A 15,917-nucleotide genomic window follows, 5' to 3' on the forward strand; every position below is an offset into this window, starting at 1 on the left:
TAAAACTCAAAGTGAAATTGTGAAGGCTTTGTGTCAAGCTTTTGAGAGAATAGCGGGTTTGATAATGGAAATGACTCTAGAGAAGAAGTATAGTAACTTTTTCTGACAGTCAGAATATTTGACCATCTGTCAATACGCCTAGCAATACAAAAAAGTTCGTTTTAACATGTAAGATAGGTAAAATCTTCTTAGAGAAGTCCCTGTGGTGTCCAACATAGCAACTGTGGTTGACTTATAACAACAAATCTTTCTTCACCAGAAATATGATTCTTATTTACTATACTAGGAATTAATGTCAACATTTGTACACCTGTTCAGTGCAAGTATGAGTTGTTTCATAACTGTTTTCTCATAATAGCTCTGCAAAACATCATCTAGAACTAACAGTATTATTTCCTAAATCTGTTTGTTTTACACAAATATAATCAAACCAGAAGCTAGCTTAATGAAATAAGATACAAACTTTATGTTTTTTTAAGCACACAGGATGCAATGTTTTCTGAATTCTTCCTCTGGTATTAGTGAGAGAACCAGTTAAATACATTTAAAAATATTCTTCATCCTCTCTAGCTTCTAATACAACCCATTCTGTTCCTTTACCAGAGAACTCAGAAGATGTCTAAGAAGTCTGTCACCATAGCCCCTATGAGAAGTGTCTAATCAGGGGATTCTTTAACACAACGCCAGCTTTTCGGTACAATTTTGTACATACACAACTTGTATTCTTTATGATTACACAGCACGTAAAACCTCATTTCATGCCTCATGTTTCTCACATCTGCCTACTGTGAGAAATGTTAAATCCAAGCACAACTTCAATGGCGCACTTAGTAATTTTGAGATTCAGATGTAGCAACATAACTGAAGAGAGATGGTATCTTTTAAAAGTATTTATCTTCATAAAACTCTGATCTATATGATTTGTGGCTAAAACAACTCCCCAAGCCCAAGTACCACAGAATCAAAATCAACAGAATGTAACTTTCCTACAGTAGTAAGAATATCTTGACTTGGGTACTTACGGTTTTTTTCTCGGGTCCTGCAATAGTGCTTTTCTTAAAATCACTCTCGCAAAATTCTTCTCTCTTGGAGCTATAACCGTGACTCCATGGATACACGAAAAGATGAGAACTTATGGGCTGAAAGAAAACAGAGATGATAAAGTCAGGTCCAACGTGCTAGAAATGGCCAAGTGGGAGGGCAGGGAGTTGTTGTCCAGAAAGTATTAAGGGATAGAAAGACAAATCAATCAAACTGCATTTAGTTTTTTTTTGTTTGGATTGCTTTTTGTCTTGAAGAACTCCACATCAAGGTTTTCAGATTGCCTCATATAAACTGATACATTCCCTCCCTACTCCTTTTTCCTGTTGCTTGGCATTTAAAGCCTTCTACTAACGATAGTAATGTTTGTGTTTAGGGATGCCAAGAACAGGTATTTAACAGCTCTTGCTACAAAACCTCACTGGCACTATTTTTTCAAATACTGACAGCACTCTCTCAGACATTTCCTTTCACAGAAGTTACCAGATTTCATTATGATCACTAGAATCAGTATCACATTATTGCTGATGAGCAATAACATACTGCGAATCTGCAATTACATACTCGCTGAGAATTATCAAGACTGCTTGAGATGTCTTTAAATCCAGGGGTCCACATCCAACTGGTTATTTAGACTCCCTTTAGTCTCAGTGGAGAGAAAAAAAACAGTTATACAGATCTATTTTAAGTGTATCTGACAATGAAAATATATTTATCTAAATAAATAACTCAGTATTTAACATACAAACATTACTAGATCATTTACGACCTTTTTGCCCAATACCAAATTAATAATTAAAAATCCCTCCATGATAGTGAAGTTGTTCTTTAAAAGAAAACATTAATCACAAAATGGGAGCAATTTAACAGTCTAGTCAAAATACTTCGCCTTTCCAGCACCACAATGAGAGCTTAATTCCAGCCTGTAGACCACATTTAAACCAATTAGTCCACTATCATATCCTCTAGTAGAGAAAGGGGGGGAAAAAAATCCCATTTCATTACCCGAGACAGACTGCTTCAAACGAGTAAAACCGCCTCACCTACTACCTGCACTACAAGTGCTCACATCAGCACCTCAACTTCAAGTCAAAATTAAATCTACAGTAACTTAGCGCAGAAGCCAAGTCTTTGGCTTAGAATATAATGTATTCAGCCTCACCATGCTGCCTTCCTGGTCATAAGATAATGGAATTTTAATTCAGCTTTTTTCTGTTAGCTTTCCTTTGCACTTACTTATTCCATCTGTTAACATCCAGGCTTTATTATCTCTTTCAAGATCAGCATGGACTTTCTGCTACAATACAGACAATTACTACAAACACACACATATGAAAACCAGAACAAGCCTCTGCATGTTTGTTTTCCTTGCAAGAAGTACTCAGATCAAAATGGATTTTAAGAAAAGACCGTAATGTGCCCCCGAACATGAGCAGTTTAAATTAACCTTCATGTAGTAATAATAAACAATCTGCACTGAAGTTGTCTACAGGATCTGGATATTAACAACAGAAGCGTTACCATATTCTTAGTACAGTGAGACACTGAGCGCTTATTAGTGACATGAAATTTAACAGCAGGTCATTTGTAGATTCAAAAGCAAGTTAGGATATGCATCTCAAAATGCTAGTGCTACCTTTCAGTTTCCCAGTCTACCACACAAATAGCTGAGACGACCGCTTTCTTCCACCAATGCTGCCATCCCCTAACCATGGATGTTCACAAAGCTCCTCATCCCCCATTACCCAGGAGCTGCTCTCCCATCTAAGGATCTAAACTACAGTGTTCATTTTTCCACTGATCTACAAGTAAACGGTCACTTTAAGGAAGACAGCAGAAGAATATTAAAAAAATCCCATCTATTTCAGCAAAATCCTCAAATGAAAGGATAATTACAAGCAATACTTGCTGTAATAAGTGAGAAATATCTCAAGCTATCAGTAAGGATTTTGTCAGTGAGGGCCAGGTGAGAGCTACAGAAATGTCACATACTGCAACTGAGCACCTATCAACTTTATTTTAAAAACGATGCCAGCTGAGAAAAGCAAAAAGGCAGTCTTCAGTGAAGTGAGATGAACTTTTGCAGATTTTTTTTCTACTTGATGCTAATTAAAATAAAGGTGTATGGCCTGGCCTAACCTGTTAGTTGGGAGAAGTGGTAAGTTGGTTGAAGCTATCAGCATTGTAATTGTCTGGTGTTTCAGGTCTCAACAATTACTACTGAACCTAAAGGACTGATAACACAGGCCTGAATAAAAGCTGATTGAAAATTAGACCTCCAATTACTTGTTCTTCCCATCATTTCTCTCAGAGCAAACCAAGGCACAAAGTCCTGGGGAATTCAGGTGGGTGCTGTTAAGTAGATGGTGCTGGACAAAAATATACTCCTCAAGAAAGAAAAACTGGATTTATGGTCAAAAATCTCAACATCTCACAGGAAGTTAACTCATTTCAGCATCACTACATTCAGGCAAAAAAATACCATTAACTGAAAAACATATCAGGGCTCAATTAATCCACCAAACCTGCTTCCGATGAAATTTAGGTTAAAGTTGTCCAAATAACAAACATCGTGAGCTCTTGGCTTTCTTATTTCTGCTGTTCAAATCCAATAAGAAAGTCCAATATTAACATCACCCTGAACTACCGAGGTAAGGACGGAGACTACAGACCCCTAAAGCTGCCCTCGCATTAGTTATGTCACCAGCACAGAAACTGCCTCCCTCACTGACACAATCTCAGGGAAAACAGGATCCCGTTTATCTCACTGGGGATCACGCTTCCATCCCTTTCAGATGGTTAAACACATCCCACTGCCACGTGGCAGCTGATGTTCTCCCAGAGGGGGGTCAGGCTGCCCATGAGCCAGTGCCGGAGCGCAGGCCGGGCTGCCAAGAACAGTGGCAATACAGCGACTCCACGGATGCCTACAGCCCTCAAGAGCACACCAGTGACTGAACGACCTCAGCCAGGTAGGACAGTGAAATCCCAGATGCCTCTGAACTTTCTAAACCAACAATTTTTCACTTCAGTAAAGCATCTATAATGATCTACTGCAGCACACAGAGCACCTACCCTGCACTGCTCAGAGCTTGGTGGCAGAGTGCGCCAAGAAATGCATTGCCCAGAAGTAACGCCTGCTGAAAAATCATATGGCTGCTGTAACCTCTTGAATCATACAGATAGCTGTCATCTGCCCGACTTTAAATTGCTTGGCAAAGGAACAAGAGAAGTCAAACAGGAAACACCCAGGAAAATTGCCTTCCTTCTCACCCTGTCTCATGCTCATCAGAGCACTCAATGAAGCTTCAAGCTCAGCACCGACAGAAATATCACCTGACGATCCTACAGCCCTGCACCCAGAGCAGCCTTTCCATGCCTGCTGCTACCAGCCACCTTCCCTAAAAAGAGGCACAGCACAGAGCAAGGAGCAAATCAAAGTCATTGCTCTCAGAAGCTTTCTCCGAATATCCGAACGTGCAGATTCTGCCATCGCCATATCACGTGTTGCCCGCCGATGTATGACTGCAGTTGCAAGCAATGTATTTCACTCCTGGTACTAAGATTTTTGGAACAGTTTGGGCTGCTGATGTGCAGGTGGAAAGATGAAAGGAAGACTCGCCCTGTTCCCCATACCAAGACAGCCACACAACGCCTTACTTCCACAGAAGACAGCTGCTTCCTGGGGTGGCAACTGAGCCGGGAAACAGAAAGCAGGATGAACAGGAGAGCACTCTAAAAATGCCCGCAGTGTAACAGCTGGCACCCAGCACTGCGGCAAGCATGATAGGAACGGGGTGCAAAGCCTACTGGATGTTACACTGCCAGATTCAAACCAGCATAAAAGCTACAGCTGTGTTACCTTCACCTGTGACAAGTCACAGGGTCCACTGCATCAAGCGGTACACTGCATGAACTCAACTATTGGGGCAGGTGACCCTAGCATAACTACTCTATACACAGATCACATTTCTCAACAGTGCCTTCTGTCTTCCTTTTTTAAGTCCAGAAACCATACAAAATTCTCTATTCCTTGCAGAACATGCAGTTGTCCTTCATACATTAGGCATTGATAACACGGATACCACCATTTAGAATGTCATTAAAGTTAGGTGGAAGACAACACTGCCTTCCCTCACAATTATGCATTCCTCAATTATCCTGTAATTCCCCCACGTACATTACACTTTACCTTACCGCATTCACAGGAATGAACTTAGGAGCAGGGGATGCACAGAGTCAGTGACACAGGTAATGAACTCAGATAAAAGCCAACTTATTCCACTCTGCCAAAAATCAGGTCTTCTCGGGAGCCAGCATAATCCATTCTTGTTGGAAGTTCCACAACAGTGGATCTTGACCACAGTCCCTGGGGGACCAGCATCACCTTACATCCCCTTGACATTATGTATCACTAAAAAACATGAGTACCAGAAAACGTAAGTGCACACAGCAGAAAGTCCACTCAAACCACACCACTGTTCACCCCTGGTTAACTCGTGGCAGCTACTGTCTTGTGACCATACATCACCAAACACCAAGTTCAACCAGTGGTTGTCTATACCAGTATTTGTAGGCTCTCCCTATGTCTATTTCCTAGCACAGATGGGTGCAGGAACCTCCTGTCACTTCTTAAAGGGTAACCTTCATTGCATCCAATGTTGATCATCTCTCAGGTGCCACATTCATATTCCAGTGTCATCCTTCTGCCCTGCTCATGGTTTGTTCTGTATCTTCTCAGCTCCATCGGGCTTGGTTGCAGCAGCAGCACACCATCCCGACTAATTGCTGGAGAACAGTCCCCACCCTGAAGACACAGTTATGTGTCTGAATTTTGTGTCCAAGCTTTGTGTCCAGCTACTGACTTTGGGAACTTCACCTCCTGAGTTCATCTGTGCAGCAGCACCTTCCCTTCCATTTTCTTGGGCTGCACACATCACACCAGACATTTGCCACTATTCGAGGCAGAGGTCTTCTCCAGCAGTATTTTTTTTCTGGAGAGGAAAAGGTTTTTCATATGTGGACTACAGAGCTTGTCATCTTTCTATAATAGTCTTCTTTAAGCATTTGTAGCAGCCTAGCTTACCACTGTAGACAGAGATGCTGACAGCATTTATATAAAGCCTTTCCTTCTAAATATAAGCATTTTATCACACTATTTTACCAGCATCAAGACTGAGAAGTTGGAATCTTACTTAGAAAGAGCAGCAGCAGAGAACTGGCATAAATTAGGAGGGAAAAAAAAGCTAAGTAGCTATTCCATGTATGTTTCTTTGTCCAATTTAGCTTCATGACAGCAAAATTATGCAAGTGACTACAGGCATTTGAATTACATGCCTCAAAAAAGACTGTTGGAAGCCACAAACCACCTTTATTCAGCCTTCACACCAAGGATATTTAAGAGTTATGCCAAACTGTTTTTTTCCAGTGGTTAGGCAAAGTGGTAAACTCACACACATTACACAAAAAGATCATTCATCTATGCAATAACATGCTCTTCAGTTATTTAGACTCAACATTTTCCAACCATAAATAAATTTCATTAAAGAAGCCTTAACTGAAAAAGAAGAATTTGCAAGGGCAGCCTAGTTTAGTCACTCAATCTTCTCTGTTATTAAAGAGCTTAAGTATTTGAACGAGTTTTATTTTTTTGTTGTTTCCTCATTGTCTATGAGAAAATACCCTATAAAGAAAAATGACACATTTGCAAGCATCAGATTCTCTTCTTCCACCTCTCTCTTGCTCTCGCTCACCAACTAAGAGCGCTGGAAGTTGACCTTCAGCACTGTTTATACAGGGATTATATAGAAACATTTCTATGAAGTACACAGTGTCTGACAACACAAACTTTCTTAGCCTTTGCAAGTCCCGAGTTTGAGTGATACCAACACCACGAAGTGACAACAGCTTCCAGCACATTCATATTCACGTTGCCTGTAGGGAGTTTCTTGTCATAAGATGGGGCAGCAGTCTTGTGTGTCATGTTTGACAGTTACTGGGGGTTTCCTTTTTCCATGCTCATTCCTCATTTGCCTTCTCATACTTGGTCCTTCTGCATTCAGTGTTAACTCACAGCTGAGTCCTGTGCTGGCCGACCAATTTGCATTTTAGCTTCTCAAGATTAAACATTCACACTGGCTGAAAGTAGACCATACATACCAATATTGCAAGATGAAACCTCCCAAATCCATAGTAGAAAGAACAGGATGAAATTCACGATAACCAGGATTCTAAACCCTGAAGCTGAAAAGCAAAAACAACTACGTCCAAGACCAAACTTCTGCCTGTGACTCACAATATTTAAAAACAAACAAAAAATAGTGAGTTTGTGAACTACACCAGGCCTACAAGTTACTCATGTAACTTCTCCCTCTCAAATCTTACCAAAAATAAATAAATAAATTGAAGATGAAGGTGACAAAACAATTTCAGTCTGGAATGAAAGGCCTTCTGCTGCCTATAATGTGAACCTCTATGCTGTGACGGGCTGCTGTAACAAAGCCAAGATAACCGAGGCTATCTTGGATTGTCCTACAACCACACCCAGGAATGCAACGCATGCCAAAACCCAACAGTTGTTCACTGATGTAGGCGCAAGAGGAATCACAATACGCACTCAATCAGCTTCTCACCGCTGGAATAATGTACTTAGGCTGGCTTGCTATAAATATCCAGTTCTGTAGATACAGAAGGAGATTGGAGCCATATGCAAGAGACCCAGATAATAACCGCACATAAAGCTACAGCAATATAAAATGAAGGAAGAGGAGGAGATTCGGGAAGCAGCCTACACTGAGGCCCACGCACTCAGAACTGCCGGGAAAGCAGAGCACAAGCTGGATGAGGCTGGGGAAGAGATCAGGGGACAGGACTACAGGCAATTTTCCCTGTATATTATATACTGATGTGTGCAATCCCATTGCTGAATTATCTTTTCCAGACAGAAGAATATTTGTGCAAAAACACATTAACTGTTAGCTGAGTGACTTGTAAGACAAGGCACGAGGACCAAGACAGAAGAGGTGTCTGAGTTCAGGGTTTGCACTGCAAACCCAAGTCTGCAGCAAAAGGCAATTCCACATCTGCTCTACCTCATTCCTGTCCTGCTTCTGCAGTAAAAAATCCTAGTATAGGCTACTAACTCGACAAAGTACTCAGACTGAAGACATGTATTTTATTAAAATGAATGTCTACAATATTTGATCTAGTGGTAATTTCCAGAATACTGAGCTTAATCTTTAAAAGTTTTCAAACAACACGAGTTTAAACTTGATTCGGGCACTGATTCCATTCTTCCTTATTTACCTAATAAGGCAAAACACCCCAAAAGATTTGAGTGACCTTATTATTGTTAACTTTACAGAACACACTTAAATCTGCCCATACGTAAAAGATTCTACTCACAGACAAATATACATCTGATCAATTTTTGCCTAGTCTGTTTTTAATTTAAGTTTTTTTGTTTGTTTGTTTTTCTCAGGGATGCTGTTCTGTTAAGAGTATTTTTACTTTTCAAAATACTCTCAGTAGTTAAGTGAGTTTTCTACTAACAGGGATTTTTGTAAATTTTGTTACTGCTAAGGCCCTCTCTTAGAAGCACCTGGAATTAAGAAACTTTCTAGACATATAGAACAACTAAAATCTGAATAGGAGAAAAAAAAATCTTACATTTCACAAGAATCAGGACATCTAAAGCAAGCTTGTAAATTTTTTTCCTAAGTGGGTGGAAGGGTGGGGATTGTGCAAAACAGGGATATTTGACATACTGATTTCCCTGATGCTGGAAAGAAGGTCAGAAAGCATTCCTAAAACATTGGATAGTCTGGAGGTTCACAGTAGGAGGGTACATTTCCTGCTGGATAGTAATATTACATTACACATAAAAATGGCCATGTTGGTAGGATTAAAATAGCTACAACATGTGAAGTTCTCAGCATTGCTCCCCTTCTCTCTGAAGGGGCACTATGAAAGGGACTACGAGAATCGCAGTATATCAGCAAGAAATGACCAAACACCTCTATAAAACTTAAGCATCCCAGATTGATGCACACTATGTGAAGTTAATCCATGCCCACTCTGGTGCAAAATCACAGCCAAGTCCTCTAGCTCCAATTCTCCTTCATACAATTATTTTGGGGGCAGGGAAGAAAGGAAATAAAGTGCTTTTTGAATCTTTAAAATATACATTATCTATAGATTATAGAAGCAGCCAATGTGTGTCAGTATTATTGACTTTGCATTACATCCTATGTCTGAGGGGAAAAACACTACAGAAATACAGACTGAAACAAGTTAAAAAAACCTACTTTACAGTTAGCACACCTATTGCTAAGTGCACCTTATCTGGCTTTAAAGTAGCTAATTATTGACAGATATCACAAAAGAAATGGATTTTGAATTATGGATCAGTGTATTGAGAATATTTCATGGTGGACAAAATGTAATTCAAGCAAGGCTCAAGTTTTCTAACTACAGAAACATTTGAGGTTGATCTACTAAATACAATGTTAAGATAAAGCATTTCTATAATATGTTTCAAAGATTCAAACTGTTTCAACACATCAGTAAATAGAAAATGGTTTCCTGACTACACTGTTAAGTGGTTGAAGATTCCCACTATGAGTACAGTAATAAATATTATTTAGTGATCTCATTAAATAAAACTTTTAGAAGAGATGAGTTCAAAGAACTTGAAAAGCATTGCCACATCATGTCCTCAGCTAAATTAGGATGCACATTTAAAGAAAGGAATAAACTTCCTAAGGGTGCCTAGAAATTCATGTACAAACTTTCATAGAATTTCTCAAACTTTAAAACTCCCACAATCTTAAGGTAAAAAGATATGGCATTCAGTTTTTCAGAAATAAAGAAGTTCACAAACGTAGGTCAGAAAACGAACACTTTACTCAACTGGTCAAAGAAAGCTAAACAAAACTGAGACTACAAGGTTGTGTCTATTTCAATGAGAAGCACTAGTAAATATATTCTTTAGCAACTTGAATTCAGTACATTCAGGATTTGAGAAGAAAAGCCTCCTATGAGCTCTCACTTTTACCTATAAAATGAAGTCCTGGGTTTCCATAGCACTTAACTTACCATGTGAAATGTGTCTGTTGTTTTAAGAAGTCCCCACACAGTCTTGGCCGGCTGCACTATACACAAATAAAACCTGGTAATATAATTCTCAAAAATTCATAGCATAAAATGGGAAACCTCTGCAACAGACAGAGCAGAACACGAGAATGCAGCTATGAGGCGTGCTGTGGTAGACAGCCTGAGACACTCCCTACAAATTCCCTACACCACCCACATCCCCTCCTGGTAGGTACACAAGCGACACAACAGGAAGGGCCTTCACAGTCTTCTTTCTGGGTCAGGTACACCAAAATAGTTCTGGGAAACCTAAACAAACTGGACGTGACCCCAGGTCAAAATAATAGCTACACTGACTATGCTACTAGCTATGACTAGCTGCTGCTTATCTCAGATCTCTGAGATACCATGATACACACAAACCAAAGTCATCTTCGGCTGTCTGCTTTTACCTAGCTTTTGGTAGTGCTTCATCAGTTCTAAGACACTTGACTGACAGGCAAACATTTTATAAGACAGCATTACAATCATAATACATTAGGACATCTCTATTAGAAGCAGTAGCTATACTTTGCTATGAGAACCAGAGGAGCTTACTGTGACTGCCACTCACTACATTCCATCAAAAGCAGCATTTATCCTGTCTATATAAAACTAAAAATACTATGTATTACGCCCCTTATTTTTGTTTTGCAGTTAACATGCTCATGAACTCCATTCTTCTGTTACAGAGGGTAGAAACCTGTGGTTTTTAGCAAGCAACAGTTCTCTTATTGAGTAGTACACCCCAAGAGAGACCTTCAGTGCCACCATGCCTTTTTTTGCAATGCAATGATCATGGCATCAGCGGGAGAGGCCACTACAGGTTACCTGCTCTCTACACTAAATACCTCATTTCCCACTGTGTCTTCAAGTCATGAGCAAGATTTAGCCAACTCCAGCTGTGCTCGCTGATAGCCTAAGAAAACTCACAAAAAAACCTGGCAAGGAGCAGGGCAACGTACGGAGCAAAACATTTTAAATCAGCTCTCACAAAACAGAGTATGTTTACTTTTATAAACTGAGTCAAGTGTTATTCATGAATACTTCTTTCATCTGCAGTATCCAAGTTTGTCGTATGACTGATAAAGCTACTTTTATTGTTCAGCATGCGCCTACCAAAATAACTGCAGAAGAAAGGATATCTGGGGGCACTAGTAAAATAGTTACAAGCCTAAACAGCAGGAACCTTCGGCCAACTCCAAAGGAGTGTAATACTTAATGAAAGCACAGAGGCATACAATTACCCAGTTAAGTCCTGAAGTACTTCTTTATAAGATTACAGCTGGAAAAAAAAAAATCACCTGTTCCAAGAAGGAAAGCAGTCAAAACGCGGAAACGAGATTGAGACAGTTGGAGTAGTCAGGTAGATGTTCCCAGAATTTCCCACATCAGTCTTAAATTACAGAAGTCAGTGTTTTTTGTTATGTTTTTCATTTGTTTTTGTCATCCCCACCTCCCACCCCAAAAAATACTCATTCAACATGGCTTACCTAGACAGCAAAGACTGGAGCAAATATCTGTACTAAATACCTCTGGAAAAAGGATCTGCAACGTCCCTAGAACCTACAAAAACTTTTTTTTAAATGTCAGATGTAACTTTTAAAAATAACTACCATGATTGTTTGATATCAGCATACATCAACCTTTGCATTTTTGTCCAGTTTTCTTAAACTTATTCCATCATGCCAGGTGCAGGATAAGGCCTGTACACTGGATTAAAAGCTCCCTGCATGAATGTATGAACCCTGCATGAGCTGTTCGTCTAAGATAAGAGAGTAGATTCATAACCCACAAGTTACTTGTTTTAAAGAGAAGTAATAACATGCACGTGTCCTAGAAGAGTTGGAACTATCAGAACTAACATGCTGCTGCCATCCACTGATAATATGCATCACCCTTACTGACAAGCACACTGCAGCATGGCAGAAAAGACATAGCACGTAGCCCTCTTTTGCTATATATATATATATATTTTCTGTAATATATCCCATCTTCTTCCAATCGCATACACAACTATTTTATGGTAATACCACTAACCTGGGTTACTATTTCTCATGTTAAAGCGTTATGCAGTCCCAAATTAGCAAAACAGTATAGCTGTAATCGGAGAATTCATTTCGCCTTATAATTGTATCAAACCTAACCTTTTGTAAGCAGCTTTAAATTCAACACCTCAACTTTGTTTTTAAGTAATGATTCAGACCCCAATCTTACACTGAAAAATGAATTCTTGCCACCATATGCATTAAAAAAAAAAAATTACAGGTTCCTAATTCTGAAAACGTATCTGCAGAAGAGTAACACTGCCATAAATTTATACCCACACATAAAAATTGGGAAGTATTTGAAATAGTGCTACATTAGGTGATACACTACATCTGGAATCTCAGGCCCTTTGAGAGAGTTCTCAGTATTGAGAAAACAGCACAGAAAAATGCACAAGCTATACAGTAATAAGATACAATTCACAAGTGGGTCATCAACAATTTGGGTTGGGGGAGTACTGTGTTGTTTTTTCATATCCACAATTATTCATCATCTACTGTATACTCCACATCTGGTTTATCTGACCAGTTTGCTTTACTGGCTGGTACAAAATGCTTTATCCCATCTGCATGGTACAAAAGGCTTTATTCCATCTGCACCCTTTCCTGCAAGGAGGAGACACATCTTTATCTAAACTGAGCTAAGCAGGATGAATGGGATTAAAAAGGAAGCATTACTCAGCCTTCCTGGTATTTTATCTTTCAAGATCTCTCAAATAGTGATCTGAAGTTTATCATGGCATATTAAACCATATAAAAAGACTGGCAATCCACCTCGAAAAAAGTCTGACAAGCTTCTGTGAAAATCCAATATAAGTCTAAAATGCTCTTTGCTGTAATAGGAAAGAGTGTAATATGCAAAACAACCATCTTCTTCAACTCGTGTAAAGGTTGTGGAGAAGGGAAAGGGGAGAGAGTAAAACTGTGCTGTTCTCTGACACCAATACTTTACTTTCTGTCAATGGAACGGAAGTACGTATAGGCGCCAAGTTAATCTATAAACTGAAGAACGTACATTGCTGTAAGCAAGCATCATCAGGGCATAAAACAATCCATAAGGCTTGAGGAAAAAAATCCTTCCTGCAGGGTTCACAAAATGATTGCTGCCATGGGCACAGCGGAAGGTACCTGGTCAACCTCAAAGGAAAGTTTTGAACTTGAACTGAAGTGTCCTGTATTACTTACATATAGACTGCCATTGTGGTTGCCAAGGGAGGGGGGAGGTTGCAAGTATTCTTTAATTTGAGAATCTAAAAGGAAATCTCACAGTTACAGAATTTAAGCCAGGTTTTAGGCAACACAGTGTGACCACTTCCCAAAAGCTGGGGAAGTAGTGGCAACTACTCCAAAACAATATAAAGCACACAGTACCCACATTCCACTACTTATTCTTATAATTAAACACCAGAACAAGATGCCATTATGCACACAATGTCTCTGACAACATACCACATTTAGATGGACACTGAAATACCTTTAAAACATTTTTAAGATAACTGAACTCGGTCTAATCTGGAGTTGGTATTTCCTGACCACTGATGACTAACTCTTTTAAATCATCATTAAGTATCAGGAAATACCCACCCCCAGCACCAATTACTATTTAAACATATACCAAAGTGGTATGCTTAGAACACGTTCGCTCAGAGAGAAATATCCTATAGGCAAACGTGAGGGTAAAAGAACTTTATACCAGACCTGAGGCATCCAAAGTGCTGATATTACTAGCAAAAGGTACATTAGGGCCAGACTTCTACCTCACTTGACTTGTAACCTAACGCTTCACTGCGGAATAATGCTGAGCTCTTAAGCTGCTATCTCACTCCCTTCACCCCCACATAAAAAGGCTGCCTGAATTAAATCAATCCAAATTGCTATCATGCTTGGGGTTATGGGTTAAAGGAGAACTTGGACTGGTATTGCACGTACGTTACGGTGAAGACAAAGGTCTTCAGAGCACCCAGCGCTGCAGGGAACGCAGCAGAGGAGGCTCCGCTGGGCCCTCACACCTCAGCGCTACGCGGGCTGCCTTTGGTCACCTCAGCAACCCACGTGACGGGAGGACGCAGAGCGAAGGGCCTCTGTGCAAGCTCCAGGCTCGAGAGAGTTCTTTCATCTCTATTTTCCTTTCCATTAAAAACAGCAGAGGATAGAAAGCACTTCTCAGCTTAAAAAAAAAAAGTATCAATCCAGTAAGTGAAAGGCAACATCACATTTATATTCAGAATAGCCCAGTCATGGACAATTGTCCTCTTCACTTCTGTACAAAGCAAAATTAAAGACTCAGTAGGAAAGTCACAGCTATAATCCCTTCTTCCCCATTTCCCTGAAGGTACTAACAGAAAGTTTTCATCACAGTAGCCAACACACCACTATGCTGTGAATATTAAAAGCAATCCAAATAGCCTACCCATCCTGTCTCCCATGGTTTCCTCTCCTATCCTTTGCCCACTTCCATTTAAAGGGAAAATATTTGCTTTACAGCAGCCACAAGTGCACCAGAATTATTTCCAATTTACCTAGAATTACTTATAAAGTCATGATAATCCCTGATGAAACTTCTAGCTGTTATTATTTTCTGCATCCCTTTTCTATTAGAATTCTATACATTAGCTTAGGCCAGCATGTGGCTTTCTGCAAGTCAGCAACTTAATTAAATCCTAAATTCCTAGTAAGCATCAATAGTGAAACCTTCTGCTTTGAAGGAAATCTATAGCTTTGTATCAACAATGTTTTTATGCTTCAAAGGATATTATTGTCTACTGCCTGAATTGACCAGCTTTTTTTCCCCACATGAAATACCTAACCTCTTACAAAAATTGATATTCAATTGCAGCACCACTCCTAAAAGAGCTAACCGCTTATCAAAATACCATTAGATATTCTTGCAGCCCTTTTAATTATAACCAGCTATCAGATTTACATACGAAATTTAGGGGAAAAAACATAGCATAACAATCCCCCACAAAGTTTCACCATTTTTGCAAAGACAGCTCCTCCTCCTCCTCCTCATCTGAGAGCCTGTTATATGTCACAGGCAAAACGGGATTCAGCTTTTTTGAGGAATATTTTCAGGACAGGTTTTCTATTCCAACACCCGCGCAGCAGAACGCTACGCGTAAGAAAGCCATTCAGCTGCTGGCTCAGAAAGCAGTGTGCAGATGTATGAGCAAATAAGCCTGACGTTCATTAGCTGGCACGATACCTCCAGCATTCCTTATGTCCAGTAGTTCTTGAAATGTTACATCCATGTCACTGAAATTAAACTGGTGACGCTGCTTCAAATTGGGAAACCTACGTAATAAGCAGTAATAATCCAAGTAATCCAGCAGCAGTGCCTGCTTAGCACCAACACACATCTCCATCATGACAACAGAAGGGAGGTGCTCGGCCGTAAGTTCATGATGAGGGTTTCAGCAAAAAACACGTATTTTAAGAGTAAAGCATACAAAACCCTTAACCCTCTAATTCTACTATGAAGCTGTTCACAAGTCAGTCTGTATGGACTACGTAAATTAGTCATGATTTGAAAAAAATCAACATTAATCCTGCTACGCTTAAAATGGCCGTGTCACACAGCAAATCAACCTGCTAAACTGTAGTTGCAAAGCAAGCATAGAGCTTTAAACTGACTAGTACAAAGGTCTTCAAGAAATCGAGCTTTCATAAATTACAGCTTTGCGCACATTCCAGATT

General features: G+C 39.7%; 1 protein-coding gene across 16 annotated transcripts in view; it reads right to left on the bottom strand.

Annotated features, from left to right (window-relative positions):
- The window catches only part of NUMB (NUMB endocytic adaptor protein), a 95,512-nt gene that overhangs the window by 46,294 nt on the left and 33,301 nt on the right, over positions 1–15,917 (bottom strand). For 10 of the 16 annotated variants that reach the window (XM_080596010.1, XM_080596019.1, XM_080596008.1 and 7 more), the window contains exon 2: positions 1,023–1,139. The exons of 1 other annotated variant lie outside the window; for it this stretch is intronic. The gene's annotated coding sequence lies outside the window, so the exon portion shown is untranslated. Of the gene's footprint in view, positions 1–1,022; positions 1,140–10,137; positions 10,754–15,917 lie in introns of those variants that run through there. 5 more of the 16 variants (XM_080596015.1, XM_080596018.1, XM_080596005.1 and 2 more) reach the window with 5 other exon arrangements.

This window comes from Anser brachyrhynchus, assembly GCF_964034855.1.
Source record: "Anser brachyrhynchus genome assembly, chromosome: 5".
Taxonomy (NCBI): domain Eukaryota; kingdom Metazoa; phylum Chordata; class Aves; order Anseriformes; family Anatidae; genus Anser; species Anser brachyrhynchus.